Source organism: Grus americana, chromosome 5 (assembly GCF_028858705.1).
Source record: "Grus americana isolate bGruAme1 chromosome 5, bGruAme1.mat, whole genome shotgun sequence".
Classification (NCBI taxonomy): domain Eukaryota; kingdom Metazoa; phylum Chordata; class Aves; order Gruiformes; family Gruidae; genus Grus; species Grus americana.
Genome location: NC_072856.1, coordinates 15,150,001 through 15,172,670, shown reverse-complemented (window position 1 = coordinate 15,172,670; position 22,670 = coordinate 15,150,001). Strand labels below are relative to the sequence as shown.

Here is a 22,670-nt window from a genome sequence, read left to right as displayed (position 1 = left end):
AAAATCCCCTTTGCAGTCATTTTTGTTCCTTAGTGGTCAATTAGGGATCACTTGAAGTGTGGGAGACTTCTGCGAAGGAACAGACATCGAGGCCAGCACAGCTTCTCAACATCTCATCCAACTTCCTCCTACTGTGACCTGGGAAGAACGCTGTCACACTATGCTGGTATGTTTGGAGGGGGTTGGACTGAGATCTTTATGGCAAAGACATCAAGTTACAGAGAAAGCCTTTTTTACTTAACTATTGGTAAAAAACTAGGTTAAGTGGGGTTAATCTTGATTGCCCAGCTAATTATCCTGGACTTTTCAGGAAGGTATTCTTTGTGGTGCCTAACAGTAGCCTCCGCTGCTGCGGTTTGGACCCAACTTTGGCACTGTCAGCAACGTTCAGCTTCTTTGTTGGTGTCAGGTTGTGTGCCTCTAGGTACTGTCTGACATTTCAGCTGGCCCGAGATGTGGACTCTGTGACTGGAGAAGGATTGGGTCTGTGTACACTTTAGGTGGTGCAGAAGACTAATGAATTTTTTTACAGCTAGGATTTCAGAAAAGGAAGTCACTTATGATACATTTTGTCACTGGGAGATGAGAGTTCTTTTCTTTTGAAATTTTGTGTGAAGTGAGTAAGCTTGCTAAAACTCAAGTATTCAAAAAATCAGAGCTTCAAGTACCATGAGGTTTAAGGAAATGTTTTCTATTCTGTTTGAATCTTTGAAATCATATTATCAAACTTTCTTCCGTAGCATATTTTAGGAAAATATCACATGACTTGCAGAAAAAATTTGAGATTTGGCAGCTCTGGCTTAATTTTGTGTGTTCAACAAGCTTCTTATGATGAATGGTAAGCTGGGAAGGGATAAATATATATCTGTATTAGGGGTCTTTTAATGCATTATTGCCTTTTTATGAACAAAGCACAGAAGCAGATTTTATCGCAGCAAGATGGGGCTGGCTCTTTGAAATTTACAGAAGTGTATCTGTAGTTTCTGTCTGAGAGGGTAAGAATTTTCCGTTCTGTGCTTTTTTTCTGTGCCTGGTCCAAGTATTACCTGGTCTATGGTAATTTCAAATGTTTTTCTCTTTCCTTACAGTGTCTGAATGGGCACAGACTTTTTTCCAGTTAACATAAAACAATCTCTTGTGCTGACTGCCGAACTCTGATCTTTGGCTGGATGCACGCTTGTTTCTTTAAGCACATGTGGTGCAGAGTAGACCTGGAGTTGGGTAATTCATAAGAGCTGGGTATTATTATTACTATTATTACTACTACTTGAAAGGGTCTGTATTATTTTGCACAGCAGTGTGGTCACCTGGCAGCAGGTCATTAGCATTTTAGGTTTCTTTCCTTCACAACAATGCACAACATGCTAATTAGAGGGTTTTGAAAGCTAAGCAACCTGTTTTAAAATCAGACATTTTAATTTGCAGCTTTAATGGCTGTATTATAATAACTGGCTTGGCTCGGGGGAGAGGGGGAGAGAAGCACTTCTCATGTTCCAGTAGCAAGGCCCAATATAACAGAGACTGACAAAATTAAAAACCTCATAATGTGACCTTTGCCTGGGATAAAAGGCTGTTTCATAACAATTTCCTTTTGTTCTTTGTTTAAGCCATTACTCCAAAAGGAGCCTCCGATTAATCTAAGTAAATGCATCATTACAGTCCTAATCCATGTCCTTCTGTCAGTGTCTGTTTTAATTAAATAAGAAACACTAGCAGAAAGATATCACGCACAAAGCTGTGATTGGAGAAAGAGGGTCGTTTGATCAGGGTGAGATTAAAAAAGGCTTTACTGTTTTGTCCTTTTGCTCTAGATGCCATAATGTAGGTTAAAGGAAGAAAACTTGCCTAATAGTTTAGCACATTGCTCCCCATTACAGTATTAAAATAACCAGATTTACCAATGAAACTCTCCCAGACATCCAATTAATTATATACAGAACATTCACAGACAAATGGTACAGGAACTTGGTTTGAGTAATTTGATACATTAATATGTTTGGGACTGTATACACAGTTGGCCAGAAATTGTATTCAAGTGCAGGTTTTCTATATTAAATAAAGCATTGAGTAAAACTATTGATGAATTTAGCTACTTTCTTTCTTTTAGTACTTGTGGCTTACAAATTGTAAACTTGATCTATTGCAAGCCTCTGATTTTTTAAAAAATATTTTTATTCCTCACAAAATCAGGATAATTATTTTAAAGCGATGAAGAATCAATTTAATAAATGTTGTAGCATCTAGCTAGTTAATATTGCTAAAGCAATACATATGTAAGAGACTCTTCCTCAAGGTAGTGTTTCAAGATCCCTGTGGTGAGGGTTTTCTCCCATATCCCGGCCATTATTTGATGTAATGAAAAGAGAAAGTGTGCAACACAGAGATTGTTAATTAATTTAGCCTAACAAGATGAAGATAAATGAAGCAAAGCATGGATTGAATGAAGCAAGAGGTCTTATTTACAATTTAATACTTCTTTATATTAGGCATTTTTCAATTTACAAAAGAAAAGACCCTGAGTTTAAAGAAAATGTGTTCCGTGAGTACATGCAAGACAACTTTACGTTATGCAAGCAGTTCTAAGAACTGCTGAAAATGCCTTTTGGGTTAACCTTTAACTTTAAGTTTTCTTCCCCCCCCCCCCATTTTTTTTCTCATTTTGATTTACAATATGTTGATAAGAATAAAAAAAAAAACCCTAAACTTTTTGCCATTGACATAAATAGCAAAGTACCAATGGGTACTCTTGCAAGCCCAAATTCTGTTGTTTCTGTTAATCTAGAATCATAGCCTATTTTTGAGCAGTTTGTATGTAGAAAGATGCATTGAGAGGTAACTGTAAAAAATACAATAAGACATGATTTTAATTTCTGTTTCAAAGTGTAAATCTGTTATTGCTTATATGTTTTCAACTATTCTATTGCAATGAAAGCTGAGAGGAATGCAGGATAGTGTTATTTAACAATGATTTGATGCAATAAAACTATGATTTTTGATTTGGGAGAACTTTTTTTTCCTCAAGATCATGTTTATCTTAAACATTTTGTGAGAAGCTGTAGATTTTACTTTCTTATCAATTAAAAAAAAAAAGAAAAGATAAAAGACATTCCAGAGGTTTTAGATATCTCTTCCTCCCAGCCCCAATTTTAAATAAAGAATATCCTAAGCTAACAGTAAGTTAAAATTTACAGCAGTTGAGTCACTGCATCTGAAAGTATATTATTCAGTTTCCCAACTACAAAGTTTAGGTTATAATTCTGCAGAAGAGGTGAAAAAAAATATTAAGGTTTTAATATCTAACCAACTAACCAAGCAAAAAAAGTCTTGTGTTGTGACTGACTCAGACATACATTTATCAATTTGATCTAAACCCAGAATTCTACATGATGACTAACTATATTAGGTTTGCTTTTTTTTTTTTTTTTTAATAAACATCTTCCTATTTGCAGATGAATTGGGTCTGTCCACTATTTGACCTTCTGTCCTGATTTCTGTCTGCAAAGGAAATGCCTTCCTTCCTTTTGCAGTGGCTAGACAGGACAGCGTTATCTAGTGTCACTACAAGCAGTGGTCTCTACAAATAGCATTATTATGGTCCCTATGTTTTTATCTTGGGGGTCATGAACAAATCCATGCAACTGCTTCTAAAGATTTCAATAAATAGGACTTTTTATCCAGACAATTGCCTTTTATATTACTTTTAAACAAAACTACTAGTCCATCAAGAGTTTCAAAAGGAAAACAATTCTACAGAGTGCTGGTATGGCAGCACAGACCAATCATTATGGCACCCATTCTCCAGTCCTTTATTTTTCAAGTCCACAACAATAGGTTGTTGATTCAATGGACAAGACCAGAACAATTAAGTTCTCTGTTTAGCAGCAGTGCAGCATTTTAATGCCCTCCTCTAATAATGGTCTCATTATTGTTATTCTAAGACTGGGCCTCAGGAGGAGGAATATTTGCTGGAGGTACGTCATTATTTTGCAAATTTCGATTAGCTCATCATGTTGTCTGTACTGTGAAAATCGTAGCTAATTAGGGCAGTCAGTTAGACTACCAGCTTTTGAGCTTATGAGTTAAAAGGTAGCACACTTGATAGGCCAATGATGTGAAAAAGGTGGTAAAAAGGGGGATTAGAGCTGTTGCCTTAGTAACTCTAACTTCCATCTGTGCGGGAACAATGGACCTGTGTTTCTCCTCCACCTTGGTGTAAAAATTGGTTTTGTTTTGAAAGGACGGGGCTTTTTATGACAATCTGGAATTCAGCCTAACGGCGTGTAGTTTTAGTTGTTAGGAGAGACCATTGGAGGATAGGAAAGATGAAAGGTCATGGTGAGCTCCAAGGACATGAAAGGTCATTGTCTCTTGTAACAATAGTGGATTGTTTTGTCCATTATTTCCAGCCAACCACTCAGTCAGGTGATAGAAGAGATACCACCAGTTTAGTCAGGTGGAACAGGAGAGAAAGATAATGCACCTTCTAAAGAACAAAAGATAACTATAATTTGCCTTCATTAAACAAAGTTGCACTTATTTGTGACCATCCTCTGAAAAGGGTTGTTTGCTGACTTACTATTCCAGCCTGCTTTGTTCAGCACTGCCTCTGTAGGCCATCACATCTCTGGGAAGCAATCCAATGTGTTAGAAAATGTTGTTTAAGCTTTCTTCCCATGAAGAGGAGCCCCCAGGAGTACCACTGATGTGCTACTTAACAATAAATTTAGTTGTAGCTTTCTCACATGATTGGTGTTCTTAAAAGGTTTTCCTTCAAACACACACAGAATAAAATTAACTATAAATATGAAATAAATTTGCTTCAACACTTTATAGCATTTTATCATAAATTCTACAGCACATATCATAGAAAGTTTACAGCAAACTGTATTCGGTGCCACAGAAGAGACAGAGCAGTAGACAGAGAGCAGAGACCTGCAGTTGTGTAAAAAAAAAAAAAAGATTTGCTACAGGACTACTCTTACACAAAGGGAAATAGATAGGGTCTCTTCTGTGCTATGCAGTAACTTTTGGAGACTCTGTCCCTTTGTCTAAAGAAAAACCAAAAGTACTGCAGTATTATTTAATAAACCAGCTATAGCACAATTTACCAGGAAAGCATTTCTGTTAGTGAATAGATCTTTCATCTCTTCTATTTTTCCTAGAGCATCCAAAACCCCAAGTCATTGTTTTCCAGAAAAAAAATAAAAAGAAAAGCCTTTCTTATGATTTCTCCATTTTTGCAGCATTATGCCTTAGTCATCCATGCAACAGGTTTATTTTTCTCTTCCTCTTCCCTCTGTCCACAATCAAAGCAAATCCCAAGGTCTGTCTTATATCCCCCAAACAAAGGCTAGTTTCTTTAGGTCAGGATTTCCAGAATGTTTCACCCTCCTATACTGGATCTCTAAACCACTTTACTGGGTTTGTTTCATAATCTTTTTATTCATTTCACAACAGAGCTGCCAAAATGTATTGAATTCTTATGAAACTGATAAAATGTTTGTAATGTGCTACTATTACCTCTGAAAAATATAATTACATATAATTGTTAGGTATCCCATCTTAAACTGTTCTGACCTTATTTGAACTCCCCTTTTTAGCTATTCTGGGCCTCTCTTATCTCCTTTTTACTCCTGGCCACTCTTGCTCTTGCTTTCTGACAACACAGTTGGACGGCCTTGCACAAACTGATAACTGTGGTAATTTCTCAGCACACTATTCAATAATAAAAGATGTTATTTTCAGAATTCAGCAGGCATGTGTCATATTTACACGTACACCGAAGATGAGAGGTTGAGCAGTAGCTTCATGGGAACATGCTGTCATATGAGCCATTGGACTTTGCAGCTTTCAGTTTGTTGATGCATCGGTTTACGGGCTCTTAGGTTTAGTAAGTAGAGTATTTAAGAGAAAGAAATTATTCCTTTAAGTATTTATAAGCTTTTAGGTTTTGAAGATAATCTATTCTTAAACTTTCTCTTTAGCTCACTATTTAATTGTCATGTATGTACTATCATACGCTTTGTTATTTTTGTATTAAAATGAACTGAACAGTCTAGGCTGCTTAGTTCAAAATGGGAGGCCTGCAAAGGGTTAACCAGCAGAGAATTACAAATGAACTATCAGGAAAGTTGATTATTAATCCAGCGAGAGAGAAAATATCCTTTCAGTTAGCAAGAATTAGTACCTGAAGAGCTGATAATATTGTTCGGGCTGTCGGTGTGGAATGGCAAAGCCAGGTAAGCTAGACATCTTCTCAAAGGAATAAAGTCTTTTCTTTCTGTTTTTCATTGTAAGAGAGTTTAGTTTTTAAAAAGAATCTTTGTTGATTTACTTAAACTGTCAGCATATGAAACAGCATATGTTGATCCTCAGTTTCCTCAATGAATGAAAGTAAGTAAAATTGTGCTTTAACTTTGGTAAGAAGATATATTTCTAAGCTATGAAATGTGTGTAACTGAAATATCATAACGATTCTTTACTGGTTTGTGGTAAAGTGTGAGAACTGATTACAAAACCTGAAGAGTCCTTTGCAATTGCAAGCTAATATATTACGTAAGTCTGTCTTTAGTTGTGCTTGAACATATTGTGGAGGTTTACGGAAACTTTTATGTTCAGAGAGTTATTAGACTTCAGTTTTCACACTGTATGAATGATTTAGTCAAGTTTGTTGTGATACTGTGAACACATTTGTGTTCATTAAAAAAACCTTTTTTTTCGGTGGGGTTTCAAAAATCTATGATCTGGGATCAGAAGGAAATGGATATTTGGTAAACATACCACTGTGTTTGTACAGAGGAATGCAAACCAAACCATTAGACCAGTTGAACCTAATCTTCATATAATTTTGGTAATTTTCTAAAGACTCAAAGCTCTGTCTTGGGAAAACTTTGAAATTTGTCTGTTATATTTGTGCTGCTGATACTAATCAATAGGTATGATAAACATTTATTTTTTAATAAATATTTAGTTTATTATATGAGAGATGTGTAAAATCTTTTAAATAATGGTCTAATACTGTAGAAATTAGGAAGTCTGTATACAGGAACATTTAAAAAATCTTGATTTGCTTGTAGAATGGAATTCAATATGCATATGATGTTACTACAGTATCCATCCTGGTGGAAAAGAGTTTACTGTCTCCAGATTTTAGCCTATGAAATAGCCGAAAGCTACACAAAACCTGAAAGTAACCTAAATCTGAAGGCTGTAGCAATTTATTTCTATAGGGTAACCTTTCATGAGCCACACAGAAAGGAAGAAACCTTTTGATTTCGAGAATGGGATTAAGATATGGCCTAGGGCAAAGGAGAAATAGAAAGAAGGGAAGACCAGGCAATGAGGAAAGTGAAATGGAGAAGTGACGTTTCTCTGACGGGCTTTATTGTTTTGCGTGTGACTTTGGCCTACTCGAGCAGAGAGACAGCTGGTGGCCAATTTCTCGGAAGGGCAGCTCATCATGTTAGAGTAAATTAAAATCCTAGAATTTGCTGATGATGGAGCTATCACAGCAACAAATGGTGGCATTTTGGAAGCTATGCTAAATATTCAGATACCCAGAGAGGCAAATAACTTCTTGTGGCACATTTTGTCTGAGGATTTTTAAGGAGAATGGGGACAACACAAATAAGCTGCTTTGCCTGAATATGAACACCAGCATCTAGGAAATATTTAAAGAGCAAGAAAACCAATGATGAAAAAATTATCACACAGGAAATTATATATGTAGAAAAAACAAGATTGTAATTAGTGGAGGAAAGTAAGAAACTGATTAGAGAAATGAAGTTTCCCAGATGTTTAAGGAAAAAATGAAAGTTAAATTAGATAAGCTCTTTTAACTAGTATTGGAGAAGAATGCTTGCTTCAGAACGGGAAAGCTAAACTTAAAATTAGAAAAGAGCTGGCAACTGAGTTTAGCTCAACTGTTTTCCTGCACGAGTGACTCTTTGGAATGCTCTGCTTGGAACATCATCAGAAACAACTAGTGTAGTGCTGTTGGGGGAAAAAAACCCAACAAAATGAAACTCACTGTATGCTTATTTGGAATGATTAAGGTGATTGTATTACTTCTGTGTGTACTAACCCACAAATTAGACAAAGTGGTTGGATTTTGAAGTAGCATGTCAGGATTTATTTTATTTTGTATATATACATAGTTGACATCTGAGCTCTAGCACTGTACTGGTTCAACTGACAGACTTTAATGATAATTTTAAAATTTATTTTAAGTATTAGTTTTTTGGCAGAATCCTAAACCATCTAATACTACCTGCAGTTGAAGAGAAACAGTCTTGAACCTCCCCCCCAGCTGCAAGCCAGTGTAAATTAGCTGTTATTTAGTTATTATAATTTAAATATACTGTGATAAAAGTAATTCTTAAATAAAAAAATGGAAACAAAAGACATCAAGCAGAGACATCTTTTTGTGCCCATTCCAGTGGCTCGTTTCAAGTTCAACAATATCACAGTGTGTTCAACGTGTCAATAAAGTTGCCCTACAAGTCAGTTCAGCATGGCTGTACTTCCTGCTTTTGTGCTAGTTGTAGCTTCTCAGTTGTGTATTTAAAAAAAAAAAAAAAGCAAAAGGGAGGAAAAAAAAAAGAGAGTTGGACGTGTCTGGAATAGATTGATAAGAACGTCATCTGATTTAGTGGAACTAGTTTGACTGAGGGGGGTTTTCATGTTAAGTAAAATTGTTGTGTTTTCTTCAATGCAGACTCCGTAGCTCCCAGCCTGTTTAAAGGCTTAAGGTTGAGAAGTGCTGAATATCCAGAGGTCTCTGACTAGCTAGACGTACATCTGGAAACACAGCTGCAATTTGGGGGAGGCTGCTGAAGCAGTTTGCCTGCAGTAAGCAAGCCATTCTTGTCACTGCGTGGTTGGGACAGTAAGATGAGATAATGGATAGGGTGGAGCATAAATATCTATATGTTGCTTCATTCTCTACCTTATAAAAACCTCGTGGTAGCCAGCAAGAAGCTTGTCTACAGAAGCAGATGGCCGAAGCAAAGGTTGGGCCAGGTTTTTGTTCCTTGGACCACACCTTGTCTGTGATGACAGAACTGGAGAGAGAATGTGTTTCAGTTCATTAGGAGCTAAGTGAGGCTATATGGATAACACTGAAGTATTTTATAAGATTCAGTGTAAAGCTGCATAGTTCAAGGAAGCTCATGTCTTATTAGCCATGGCTAAGGTCAGTTATCCACACAATGAGGGGGAAACTCTTTCATAAACAAGTAGATAAATATGGTGCAGCTGGTGCTTAGCCATGCTTCAGGCTGTTATATTACCAAAAGAGCTCATGAACAACTCTGGCTTTTACAGAGTCCTTATGGAGCATTAGCAGCTTAGAGCGGTCGGATGTAAAATTACAAGGTTGTGTCGTGAAAAAAGGATAAATCCAGGGCAAACTCGTGACTTTGCTTGTAGGTGTCTATCTCTACAAGATATTAAAGAGAGAATACAGAAACCTTAGAACTTTCCTTCTGGAAGGAAAAAAAAAAGTAAAATGTTAGAACTGAAAAAAAAAAAATCTACCTAGTCTGAACACCTGAGTAAAACAGGCCTAGTGTCTTGTGGGTTTTGATTTCAGCACAAGCTGCTAAGTGTTCTGTGTTTTTCAGAACTACCAGTTAGGTACATAGGTGTTTATTACCACTTGATCTGTCTCTGATAACGTAGAAAGAAATCTTGTAAGACTTTATTTTGCCTTTGGGACTAGCATTTTTACTATCTTATGGAAAATAATTATATTTTAAACAGCTGCAAAGAGAGAAGAGCTTGAAGAGTTAATTGAATCATGTGCTGCTAGAGGAAAACATTTTTTTGTTTCCTTTTTTTCCTCATCAGAAGTAGGAGTTACATGTGTTCCTTATTACATCCAACATATTCCAATAGTTTTTAAAAAAGACATACTCATGAAACTGTTTTTCTCGAAGACACATTATTTTCAGCTACTAAATCCTGGAGCAATCAAACATGTGTCATTTTTCACCATCTGAACACAGTTCTGTGGTAGTAGTGGATGATAGTACATAACATCCATGGAACTGTAAAATGTAATCCCCTGACTGTCTTTACTACACAGACTTCGGTTTTATTCTTGTAGCTGCTAGAGGAGAATCTGTTGGTATTTCTTCCAAAGACAGTACAAATCAGTATTTGTGCAGTTATTAATTATTCTGTACCCGTTAGACCAAATGTTTTAATTGTAGTAAAACCCCCACAAAATCAAACAAATGAAAGCTACAGCAAATTTGCTCTACAACTGTATTCACCCAAGTTTGTGAGAGCCAAAGGACAGTAGATTGACTGTTGTCCCACAAATGGGTCTGTTTTATTAACCAGACTGATGAGATTGTGATGTGCAGGTGTTCAGTGTAGGAGGCAAACAGTCGTGTTCAGAAAAGAGCGGAGATTTGTCAGGGCACTGCTGCTTAAATAGGTCAAACCAACCAAACTCCCTTGCGCTGGGAGAAGGCCAACGCTGGGCACTTCAGCAGCAGCTCTAATGCACAGATGCCGCTACTACTCAGTGACATGCTTTTGGCCTTTCTACCTCAGGACAGGGATGCATAATGTAAACAATATATAACAGTTTGTCTGCTGTCTAGAAGTTTATGTGCATGTGCAAGTGTCCTGTCATTTTGCAGTGGGAGAATCATCTATTTAAACCTTAGTGACAATTGCAGCAGGCAAATCCTAACCGTTTATGTTCATTTTTTTTCAAAACAGACTTTTCGTCATGACCGTACTTGTTTAATTCCAATTTAAAGACATTTGTTCTACTTCCCTATTAACTTGGATTTAAAAAAAGCCGTATCTATAAGCATACGTCCCAATTTTTGCATGAAAAACGTGAGCTAAATCACATGTGTCTTTGTTCTTGCTTTACTGGAATAAGCTTTTAGCATTTATAGAGGTAATATATAAGGTTTACTAGTGTTTATGCTGAATCTTTCTTGTCTGTGATTTTTCAATAGACTGCTTTTTCTTTGAAAGAAATATTTTTAGTATGTTGTTGATTATTCTTTCTTCTTTCTACTTTTCCCATCAGTTGTAGTCGGTTTAATGCTGTCATCATGTTACAGAGCACAGTTTTGAGGGAAAACAGAGTAGCTGCTAGTGACCCCATGGCAACTGTGAACCTGATTGCTAATCTAGAGTGTTGCTTAATATAAAGGCCGAATAAAACCCTGCAGGAGAGAAACATTGGTTTGTTTTAAATTCCTATTAGGAAGGGAGCTGTTATCTTATAAGAAAGAGAATAATAAGCCTCCCTTGCTGGTGAGGATTCGGATCTAGGTATTCAATGCGTACTTGCCTAGACTTCCTGTTTCAAAGAAAGAGCTAAGTTTTGGAATTGATGTCAAAGTCAACTATAACAATAATCAGTAGTAGCAGGTTTCTGTTTTGAGTAGGATCAGGTTCTGCTTTGAGCTATACCAATATAGTTCTGAAGTTAGTGTATGGACTTCATTAGGTTTATTCTCTCCTGCACCCTACAGCTGTGACAGGTAATGCAGAGTTACTGTGTCCTCTGTCTTCTGCGATCTGCTTTTAGCTGTTTGTAGCAAGCAAAGAAATGAAAGGAGTGACTACTTCATCTGCTACTACCAATAATAATTTCTCCATTCTATGAGGAATGTCATTTTCCCATTTTCCTAAAACTGATATTTTCAGGGAATAAATTAGAAAGGAAGCTTGGTGCTAGCAAATAAATTATTGAACCATTTTCTGAATGTTTTTTGCACTATCACACCAGTAGCCTTTAAGGGTACAATCAACGTGCCTTAGGTGGTAGATGATCACAGAAGTCATAGAAACAAAATTGCCTGCACACTTTCAACAGCATGGAGACATAAGTAGGAAGAATGATTTACTTCACCTGTACTAGTGAAACACAACTAATTTTTAGTTGAATTTTAATTCATTGGTGGTGATGTTCTGATTTTACTTCTGCAGCTCCAGCACTGCAGCAACTTAAAAAATGTGCCCATATGTCCAAATACATCTTCATAGATTGTTGAAACCATACAAAAAGGGTTGACTGATACCAACCAAGGCTAGAGAGACTGAACCACAAAGTAAGTAGTTGAAAGAAAAAATAATATTTATTGTTATTAAAAAATATATCACTTTGTAAACCTGTACTGTGGTTTTTAGACCCAGACTAGGAAGTGATCCATGCTTTAGAAAACTTGAGAGCAAACACTGTGATCCTGCAACACAATACATTATGTCAGTTATTGTAGTCCTCATTAGCAACAATTAGCTTAGTGAATTCCTTCCATGTTACGTACATATGTGTCTGTTTAAACAACATATAGTTGTATGCAGGTTATAGATCTTTTTATCTACATATTTATGTATGTGTGTATATAAGCATATGCACAAATACATACGTATGTGCATGCAAGTCCATTTTGTCCATTATTTATATGTATTTCTGTGTAAGCAAATATGTACGTGTATTTGCAAAGATATATGTTTGAACATATACATGCATCTGTCCAACGGTCATTTATATACCTATGCATAGTAATACCCTATATAATTTTCATATTAATATTAGGCACAAAACTTCACACTTTCTTATAAGTATTGTCTGTCTTATACATCATTCTGCTTTCAGAGATGATATTCTAGAATTTGGAGGAGTAATACACTATCAGCAAAAATATTGAGAATTAGTTGATAAAATCAGTAGTAGATTAGAATGGGTATGAGTCTTCCAGGCTATTGTTAGCTGTTTTACTTATGAAATGCATGGGCCAGCTCTAGCATAGCAATGGACCTGTGACCATCCCGGTGTTCTACCTTGCACTTTCAGGATTTCTAATATTAAGCAGATAGAGAATTGGACATTGTACATGTTTACTTATTACCTAAGATATTTATAAAATTGCTTTTAGAGATTATAGAGATCATATCACTGTTCTTTGCCAACTTGATTTTTTTTTTTTTACAAGGGCTTCCAGGGAAAAGGCATAAGAAAATCAGTTTCTTGGCAATATCCGTAGTGGTACGATGCTCAAGATCTTGATAAATCTCACCATGACAGGCTGGTGTCCCCTAATTTATGTGGTAGTCTGGAATATAATTCCATTTCTCATTGTTTCTGTTACCTTTTCATGTGGAATACCATAATCTTTTAACATGATGTTATACTGTGAAAACTGAAAATGAACATAATCAAAATAGCTTTCAGGTGCTTAATTGGATTTTTTTTTAATACTAGAAAATAGATTTTTATTATTTTATAGCTTTTATCTATAAATGTTTCCTACAAGACTAAGCAACTATTAATTCTGTTTTCTAGTATTAATCCTACTTTGCCAGTCAAACCTCTTTAGTTAGAAGGAGTGTTTATCAATTTTCTGTCAAATAAAAGATAATAAAGTACACATACTTTACAGCTTGAACATATATAAAATGTTTTCTTACACCCTTGAAGTCAGTGGACAGGTGATCAACCCCAAAGTCACTTCTTTTTGTTTATATTCTGAGTGACCTTTTTGCTGAAATATATTTGTTCATACATTTTTTTAAGTCTTACAGCAGATGGCCCTTAAATAATTTCTATCAGTCCATAATCACACAGAAAAATATAGTTGAAAATTTGGTGAAATATAATCCTTTGTTATGCAATAATTTTATATTAGTATTTAGAAGAACATTTGCAGGTTAAAAATCATGTATTAAAAAGTGTTATAGCATGTTATATCATACTTCAGCTGTTGATGAGTATAAGATACAATATAGAAATATAGAATGAAGAATCTAAACATATACATTTCATTATCAGGAAATTTTATCTATATAGGAGAAGAAGATCTAAGAGTGTGGATAACTGAGTGAGAATCAAGTTGGCCATTGATTACACTGTTTACCTTATTATGCAGTGAACTACCAAATGCTCTCCTTTTGATGTAACAAATTTCACTCTCACCAGCTAAGCAAGCTGAAGTTTTTACCTCATGGTATATATACTTACTTAATACTGTCTCATATACAGAGGCTAAGACTTAAATCATATTTTATTATGGACCCCTAAGACAGAACTCTCCTTTTTTTTCTGGTCCGTATATTCTGCTGTTTTTTCCTTATTCTTTTCTTGCTACTCTAAGCAAGCAAAAACTAAAGGATATGGCTTATTTTTTGCCCAGTAGTTGTTGCTATAAAAAAACCCTTACCTTAATGCATCAGTATTTTTAATAACATTACCGTTGATGGCTTTACTTTATTTTACTTATAAGATAATTTTTTTTTTTTTTTGCATACAATTTAAGAAAGCACTGGTTCTCATTATATGGAGTTACAGAGTTTTTGTTTTCAATTTGTGTTTCATGAAAGGTTATACCATAAAGAACTCGGCAGATAAAAAGGCTAATTTACTCATAGGATAGGTAAGGCATTTGATGTAGTTTTCATATATATTTCCAACAATATGTTATGATCCTGCTCTGAATGAAGGGACCAGATAGTATCTGTCTTGAGGAACTGCCAGGATTTGTATGTGATTGGTAAAGATTTGCTATTACCCCGAGAGCATCAACCCATTTTATTGAACCACTGAACACTTGTACATTTGTGTTCAGTAGTGACCTGAGAATCATGGACCAGTAATAAGGGGACAAAAAAAGGGTGCTTGTATTCCATTTTGGTTTTAAGAAAGAGCTTTATTTCCATCTAGCAACTTTCTGAAATGAGTTCCATATACTCATATAGGTAGTCATTTACTCTTTCTACTGGGTGATTGTGGGCTTACTGGTAATGGTTTACCAGCTTTACCATTTTAGCTTGCAGATATTCTTTTTTTCTTCTGTTGTGGTCCTATTTAATACTACTGACATAGCTGAAGGCCCAAGTCTTTCTTTCTCGTCCATGGAGCGATGTTACTTTAATTTAAAGAAACCTCATAATAATTGTTAAGCTCCATACGAGCACCTGCACTTTGCTTATAAATTACATACATCAGATTACAAGGTCAGGCACATAATTTTCATAGTTTAAAAATAATATTGGATCAATATGTTTAATACATTGGTTTGTTGCCTTATAGCCTTTTGATAGTGCCAGTTTTTCTCTCCTCTCTGATAACAAACATGGTATAGTTATCTGACCTTTGTTATCCCGTTGTTATAGTTTATAGGTTGATAACCATTCTATGAGCTATGAAGTGTGGACCTGCCCCTGCTGCGTTCCCTGAAATAAAGAGAAAAAGGAAAACAAGAAAGAAAGGAAAAAAGAAACCCCTCTCCACTAACCATTAAATTGTAGGGTGATCTAGAGATAAAAGCAGAATCTCTTTTTTGCTTTTCAAATATTTGCCTGGCCTTCAAAAGGTATTTGCCTTTTGTGTTTACATTGGATTTATTTTTTTGGCCTACATGCAGAAAGAGAATGATACATTAAAGAATAATGGACAATAGAGAGGAAAATGCTCTCAGCTTTCACATCTAGCCTGTATTTTCTACTTTAGGTTTATTTTTTTTAATCTTGTCTACTTTTATTTAAATAGAAACTGCTGAGTATTGTAAAGGGTTGTAAATGTGAAAGTATCAGATGAAGTACAGTACAAGAAGATTATCTACAGGTTGGCAGGCAGTAATGAGAGTTGGCAAAGTGCCATTTTCTACTGTGAACCTTTGGGACCTCAAGTTATTCCTGTGTGTGGCAGAACAATGTAAGGCTTCAAAAGCCAGTGTTCTGTCATTTGCAGAATTGCTTTTTGCTGTTCCTGAGAGAGGCAGGTGAGGTTTGCATCTGTAAAGTTGTATAAATCTTCACCAAGGCAAAAGGAAAGATGCTTTGGATGAAAGCTGAGGTCTGTGCCATGTCATCTTCAGTTCTTTCCTTCTGGATGGCATTAGGGCTTCCTCGGAACCTCCATTGTCCATTGTGGATTTGTTTTCATTGAAATAGCAGTTTTTCAGCAAGTTTGTATAAAATATAATTTGATATAAAAGCTCATATTCAAGGGAAGCACCACTCTGGGACAATAACCTGCCCCAAGGTTCTCTTCTCTGTTGCTCAAGTTGGTCCCTTTGTTGTGTAACATACTACTACCTCATCATCAAAAGCTTGTGATTTTGTTAGAGTGAAGTCATGAAATGGAGATGTTTCCCAAAACTGCTTACTGTAAAAATTTACCTTTTTGATGCCACTAACTTGAAAACAAACATAACCCAATGATTTAATTGAAGTATCTTGATTAATGTGCTTTAAAAACATGTGCATTTATAATATATAAAAATATATTTCACCGCATGTATGTCATAAAGCTCTTAGTATGTTACAGTTTGTGAAAATTACAGTCAGTTAATAATGTGTCAGCTCCCCACTGTGTGCTTTGTAGGATACTGAATGGGTGTTACATGATTTATTTGCTGGATTTTGCAGGTTTTCTGTAGCGTGTCAGATGCCTTGCTGATTGCTTGGTGAAGCCTAGACTATGAGCTCCCTCCTGCAATGTTTACTTTAAGTCAATCTATCTACATTTGCTTAAAAGTATGACAGTCTTAAAATCAGATCACCTCCTCCAAACTTTCGTAAAAACCTGGATACTTTTTGGTGAGAGTATTGTTTGTAGTTTAGATGTACGTTTGTGTGACAATCACAGTTTACTTCACAGTTCTTAGAATTACAAGGAATGGACTGTTAAAGAAACAAATGTATTATAATGTTGCTAGAGTGATAATAAGACTGCAAATAATATATACTTCTCTGGGATTTGGGGGAGGGGGATTACTTAATTTACATTTATTGACACTATCCATAATGTAGTTAGAAGGATTCTCTCTCCTTTTACCATTTTCATTCTTACGTATTTCCTTGACCTCCTCATGTCTTTTCATTCTTTCATTAACAGAATTAATAGGCTGTATTGATAAAGTTCAAGTATTATTTTCCACCTACAGATTTAGGAAGTGGGAATGCCCAGTTAAGTTTTAAGTTGTCTTTATTTGTTATCTTTCTGGTGGTTTTTTTCATGCTGTCTTTTAGGATTACAGTGGACCATTTCTGTTTAAATGTTTGCATCCATGTCCTACAGCGCACACAGACTTGAAGATTAGGTAGAAGGTGTAGAAATATCCATTTTCATGAAGGGTAAAATCCTGAAGACAATTGATGACTGGAGATTAAAATTGTAGGAGTCTCAAGATGGCAAGGCATTTGAGCAAGGCATAGGTCTCTCTGATGTTCCACTGTACTGCCATATGGTATGTTATGTCAGGATAATATGGTTTAAACTGGATGGATAAATTTCTATGTGGCTTCAAGAACATCTGACATGAACTTGTACAGTGATTGGATTTAATAGACAAAGAAATCAAAGGGAGTTGAGAAAAAGAGAAATTGTGTGAGTTGATTTAAGAATGGAGGCTTTTGTCTGATGCTAATAAAGGTTTTTGATGTCATTCTTTTTGTAGCTATAATGTACATTGCTGAAATAATTTTTGTACTTCTGTGCTTGTTTGTACTATCTTTAATGAGGTATATGTTTATAATTTCTGGCTTTCAGATTTAAATCTGTGAACACAGCAAGAGCTCAATGAGTTCTGGCAATAATAGTCCTGTAATGTGGAGATTCTGAGAACTTCCTTGCAAATGGAAGAGACATTCATCTAACAAAAGTGGTAGAGAAAGAAATTTGCCTGAGTTGCAAAGACTCATTTCTGCAAAGGTCACATAGAGTAGATTAGACCATAATCAAAATATTTTTGGGACATCTTGGGATTTTGAGAGAGGTAGTTAAGAAGGAGCTTTGGGGATGACTCTTTTGAGATGTATATTTCAGAGCTACCACTTTGTCTTTGATTTATATCTCATGTGCAGTAAAAACATGCATATTGTGAATTACAGGCTTTAATTCCCTGTCTGGTTTCTGCCGATATGTATATCAGAACAGCAAAACTGAAAAAATTTTCATCTTCTCCAGATAAATATTGATGGAATTATAACCCTTGTTTTCTTTCTGTTCCTCTTTCCTCTTTTGTGTGTAATTATATATGCAAAGTAGGAGTGGTAGCAATCTCTAGAGTTAATATTGAACAAATATTTATGTTTTAAACTTTATTTTCTCTTAATTTACCACTTCTCCAGACTCTCTTCTTCATTTAAAATTTACCTTTCTTATAGATCCATATTTATTTTGCGTTGGTTTATTTGGAAATATTAGAGCATTGTGGGCAGTGTTTATGGAGCTATCCTATGAAGTGTTTCTTGTATGCAGAATGAAATGGTCACTTTCTTTCTGTATTGTATTTTCCCTTGTTTTATATATATTTGGTTGTAGTTGTATTTCTTTGTAGAAGGTGAATCGCGAGTTTTCACAGACCAACTGGATTGGCACACTGCTGGGGCACCTCTGGGGAACGCTGTGGTTCTGCAGGGAGCGATACAATCTAATAATATATTTGTATGCTTCTAGCTCAAAACTTGGAATGTTTGAAATACTAAGTTTACATCTGGTCTTTTTTATAACATTTCTGGAGGTGCTTCCAAAATCTTCTCATAGTATATTACCATGCAGAAATAATTTCTCTGCAACCTTTCAGTAAGTTTCAAATGATAGCTTTCTGGTAGGTGCTGGGCAGACATTCAGTCTGTCAGGCAGGTTAATCTGCCTTTCACTGCTCTAAGCTTAACCTGGTCTCTGCGCTTGTTTCCAAAGTGCTGACTTCTTCCCTCCATCCCTCCCCCCCTCCTTTCCTCCCCACTCTCTGTGCCCCAAAAACCAGTGCCTGGTAGAGCCACAGACATTTATTGACCCTGTTACTAGCTGTTCAGAAGGAGGACGGCTGAGAGCGGGTCTGTAGCCTCAGCCCCTCTTTAAAAAGAGGGTGTCAAGGCTGTTAGAGCGGGTGGTGTCTGCAGCTTGTGCACGGCAGGAACCTGGGGGGAAATGTGGAACCATTTGTGATCCAGGAGGTCTGCCTAGTAAAGCTGCACCTTAAAATACCTTGAGTGAAATCCTGATTCTGCTGAAGTCACCAGGCACTTATGTATTAATTTTATTCCAGCAAGGTTTTCACCAGTATTTTCACTTTGCAGCTGTAGTGTGTGTGTGGAAACCTCGAACGAAGATGAATGTGATTACATATTGTGAAATACATTCTCTGCTAGTTTCATCTTTGCCTTCCTCCCATCTGAATAACTGTAAATGTTGTTCTCTGTTAATAAGTGTGTACTTTGTCTAAATGGCATTTATTTTTCTTTTGACACACATACCATTTTACTATTAATCATCCCCTTCTGCTCTTTATTGTACAAAGACACTGTTGTGTTGATGGAACATATTTAATCTCCAGTCTGTTGTATTTTAGTTCTATTGTTGCTTTCTCATTTCTTTATGGAAAACCTTTCTTTATTGACTCTTAAATCATGGGTTAAGCCATTATTGAAAACACGTTCTGTATGTACTTCTTGCTAGAGAAAAAAAGTTCTTTTGAGGTTATAGGCTAGGCTTACTCAAATACTTCACTATACAGTAAAAATTCAGAGGTCTTCTATATGTTATCTAAAGCTAGAAATATACCCAATTACTCAGCAGCACATCATAAAAGAGATGCATACTATGTTCATGTCTGTCAGTGCCTTAAGTCATCACTCCACAGCCTTTTTTAAATTCTCTTTTTATTGAAACCAAGAAACAAAACAAAGACAAAAAAAGCAAAACCAACATCAATTAGATGTCAACATGACATCAAACAGCATAATATATCATAAAAATAAATGTATGATCTGGTGACTCAATGATTTCTGTCCATATGGCATTTACAGAGAAGTAAAGAAAAGGCAAATAGCTACACATATGTATTGAGAAAAATATCCAGTATAAAATTGGCCATAGTGACAGGACTAGAAAGCTCTCAGCTGAGATTACCTGGAAATAAATAACATGCGGAAGGGGAAGGGAGGTTCCAACAGTCTCTTATATGTGTTAGAGTTTTTTCCAGTGAGCATTGTGCAGGTCATGTATGTTTTTATAAAAAAATTACTTTAAGGATGGAGATATTCTACGTGCTGGTGATAGGTCCAGGTTTATAGATGGGTGTGTAGTGCAACTGCATGCAGACTGATGCAAAAGGGCAATTAGGGAAAAAAGAAATCTTTGGAAATAAATGTGACTATCTGTTGAAACTATTAAAATGAATACTGACTCCAAGCCTATTTCTATATTTGCTGAAAGACACATGAAAAAGTCTCTTTGTATAAGAAGTGCTAAGCACATTAAAAACACGGAGAATCAGTTAAGCCTCTAAAATAATAATGTGGGAATTCCATTCATTATTATAGTAAAGGGCATCATAACTTTATGGTAAACGGGGAAGAGTGGGAGAGAGGTGAGACTGTGGGGGTGGGAATTAGAGAAGGAAAACCCAGAAAGATCCAGAATCAAACACGGCCTCTGTTATTTGAATTTGTTGTTCATTTTCAATGGAGTGATAACTGCAACAGCTCAGCCTGTACCACTGGGCTCGACACTTCCCTTTCTAAGGAGCTTGGATGTGTTTCACAGCTTACATCTGGACAACAGAGTACAGCTAAAAAAGCCACAAGGATAGATCGTGTATTCTCTTTACATACTTAGGACTTAAATCTCATATATAATAAATGTGTGCACACACAAAGAATCATATATACATGTAGATACATACATTTATATATCTATGCACACACATGTTCACATGTGTATGTATCCAGCTCCACATGGGATTTCTTCTCTTTTTGCTGTTAGGCTCAGTTCGAAGATCCATCTCCTGTCTCTCCAGAGATACAAGAAGTTCCCTTCTGGAATTTTGTTCCTTTTCCCTACCCAAGTTGTCTTTTTATACAGCGGTATCTGAGATCTCTGTTAATCTTATTACGAGTACAGTGATAGGCTTCAAAGGAGGTGATAAGTAACCCATTGGACCTGGGAAACGGGACCTTCTGTGAGAGCAGGGAATAAGTAATGAACTTGTTATCTTATCTTTTAGATCAGCGATAACTGCAGTGAGACTACTTGGTCAATATTGTACATCCCACTGTACGGCCATGTCTCATCAAAGCAGTAACAAAATGCCTTCTTCCCAGTGTATGCAACTGGCTCTTACGGATGGCAGAAAAGAGTGTAGCGCAGAGCCTGTGGGGAGAAGCAGCTCCTGAGGGTAAAATAGCGGTACATTGAAACCTCAAAGGCAATTTAAGAAGGGATGGTGTGAGCGTGTGCGTGTATGCATTTAAGTCTGAAGCCAGAAAACTATGAGGGCTATGTGGAACATTTCCTGGAGCTTACCACTAATAAACATGGCGGGATTGTCAGCCCTGCAGTGTCCATACCTTCCTTCTGGGCCTGTGCCAGCGCCCCTGCAATCGTTGGATAGTGCATCCTAACCAAAGGGTAGGAGCTTTTCACTCTGTCCTCCTGCACATATTTTACCACTCTCCCAGCTCCATGTTCTCTCCAGCTGAGGAAGGACTTTTTGGTATCCCTGTACAGTGCCCCCAGTCGTTTGGATGTCAGTGCAGAGGACTAGGGGAACTCCATTTTTGCCGCTCCGTTTTGTCCTTGCTGCTTCAGGCCGTGAAAGGCTAGGAGTGAAAACTAACTTAATAATTTGATTTATTCACACATTTATTTTGGGTGAACTACCAGTAAACCACCAACTGTCATACCCCACAGTTTATTACCATGGCATATATAGAACACAATTGCAAATAACAGCCAGTTCCTTTGTTTCCCTGCTCTGTCATGCTTTCATTGTAAAATATTTCTGATTTTTAAAAATTGAGCTCATCCTATTCTCATACACAGAAAATCCTCTCTGCCACCAAAACACTTTGCATATTATGGGCCACATCCACAAACCTTTACAGTCTGCTGGCGTCTCTTCATTTAGTTAATTCAGACATAGATCAGTTCCCCTCTGTATTCAACACAAGTGAAATGCAGCCTTTTCTGGAGCAGGGTGGCAGCAATGATGCTATAGGCATGATTCTGGTGGAACGTATAGCAGGAGCACCGCAACCTGTAAGGACAGGCACGAACTGGAGGACAGGCAGGACTTCAAACTTTAACGCTTCCTTCCAAACTACTCCATAATTTCATTAGCGTGAATGCGTCTCTCTTGGAAGCATAAAAGATTTAATTCTGTTGCTCCAGGCAGGACTTTTAAACCTAATACTGATATAAGTAAACTGTCCCCTCTAGTTTTTCACATTTACTTATAATGCCACAGTGGCAAGCTTATTGGTTACGTTCCCGGTCTGTGGACCAGGCAGCGGCTAGAGATGGGCTGGCATGCTAATACGGACTGAGGTAACATCAGCAGCAAGGTGGGTTTTGGGGTTTGACTGCTGTCTTAAGGGAAATTCCTGAAAATGTCTCTTTTATATGTTTACTGCAAGTCACAGTAGTCGTTTTTTTGCGTGTTTGGTTATCAATGTGGTATTTCTGCATTTCACTCTATTTCATATTTTTATGCAATAAGATGAAGTATTGTGCTGCTGACTATGGTTAAATAGAAGCCTGGGTGGCATTTTGTGATGAAAATGAGAGGAATTTTTTTCAATTTAAGTTAGTATGAGACAAGAACACGAGTCCCTACTCTTTCAAGGAATTTAGAAAGTTGGCAGTGATGTGGTTGTAGTAGAATGCCAGTTACCTTTTGACAGCTTAA

At 36.4% G+C, this 22,670-nt stretch overlaps 1 protein-coding gene across 6 annotated transcripts in view; it reads left to right on the top strand.

Annotated features, from left to right (window-relative positions):
• The window catches only part of SOX6 (SRY-box transcription factor 6), a 374,241-nt gene that overhangs the window by 100,968 nt on the left and 250,603 nt on the right, over positions 1 to 22,670 (top strand). The window contains exons 1-2 of one of the 6 annotated variants that reach the window (XM_054827507.1): positions 5,699 to 6,239; positions 11,965 to 12,086. The exons of 2 other annotated variants lie outside the window; for them this stretch is intronic. The gene's annotated coding sequence lies outside the window, so the exon portion shown is untranslated. Of the gene's footprint in view, positions 1 to 33; positions 167 to 5,698; positions 6,240 to 11,964; positions 12,087 to 22,670 lie in introns of those variants that run through there. 3 more of the 6 variants (XM_054827506.1, XM_054827509.1, XM_054827504.1) reach the window with 3 other exon arrangements.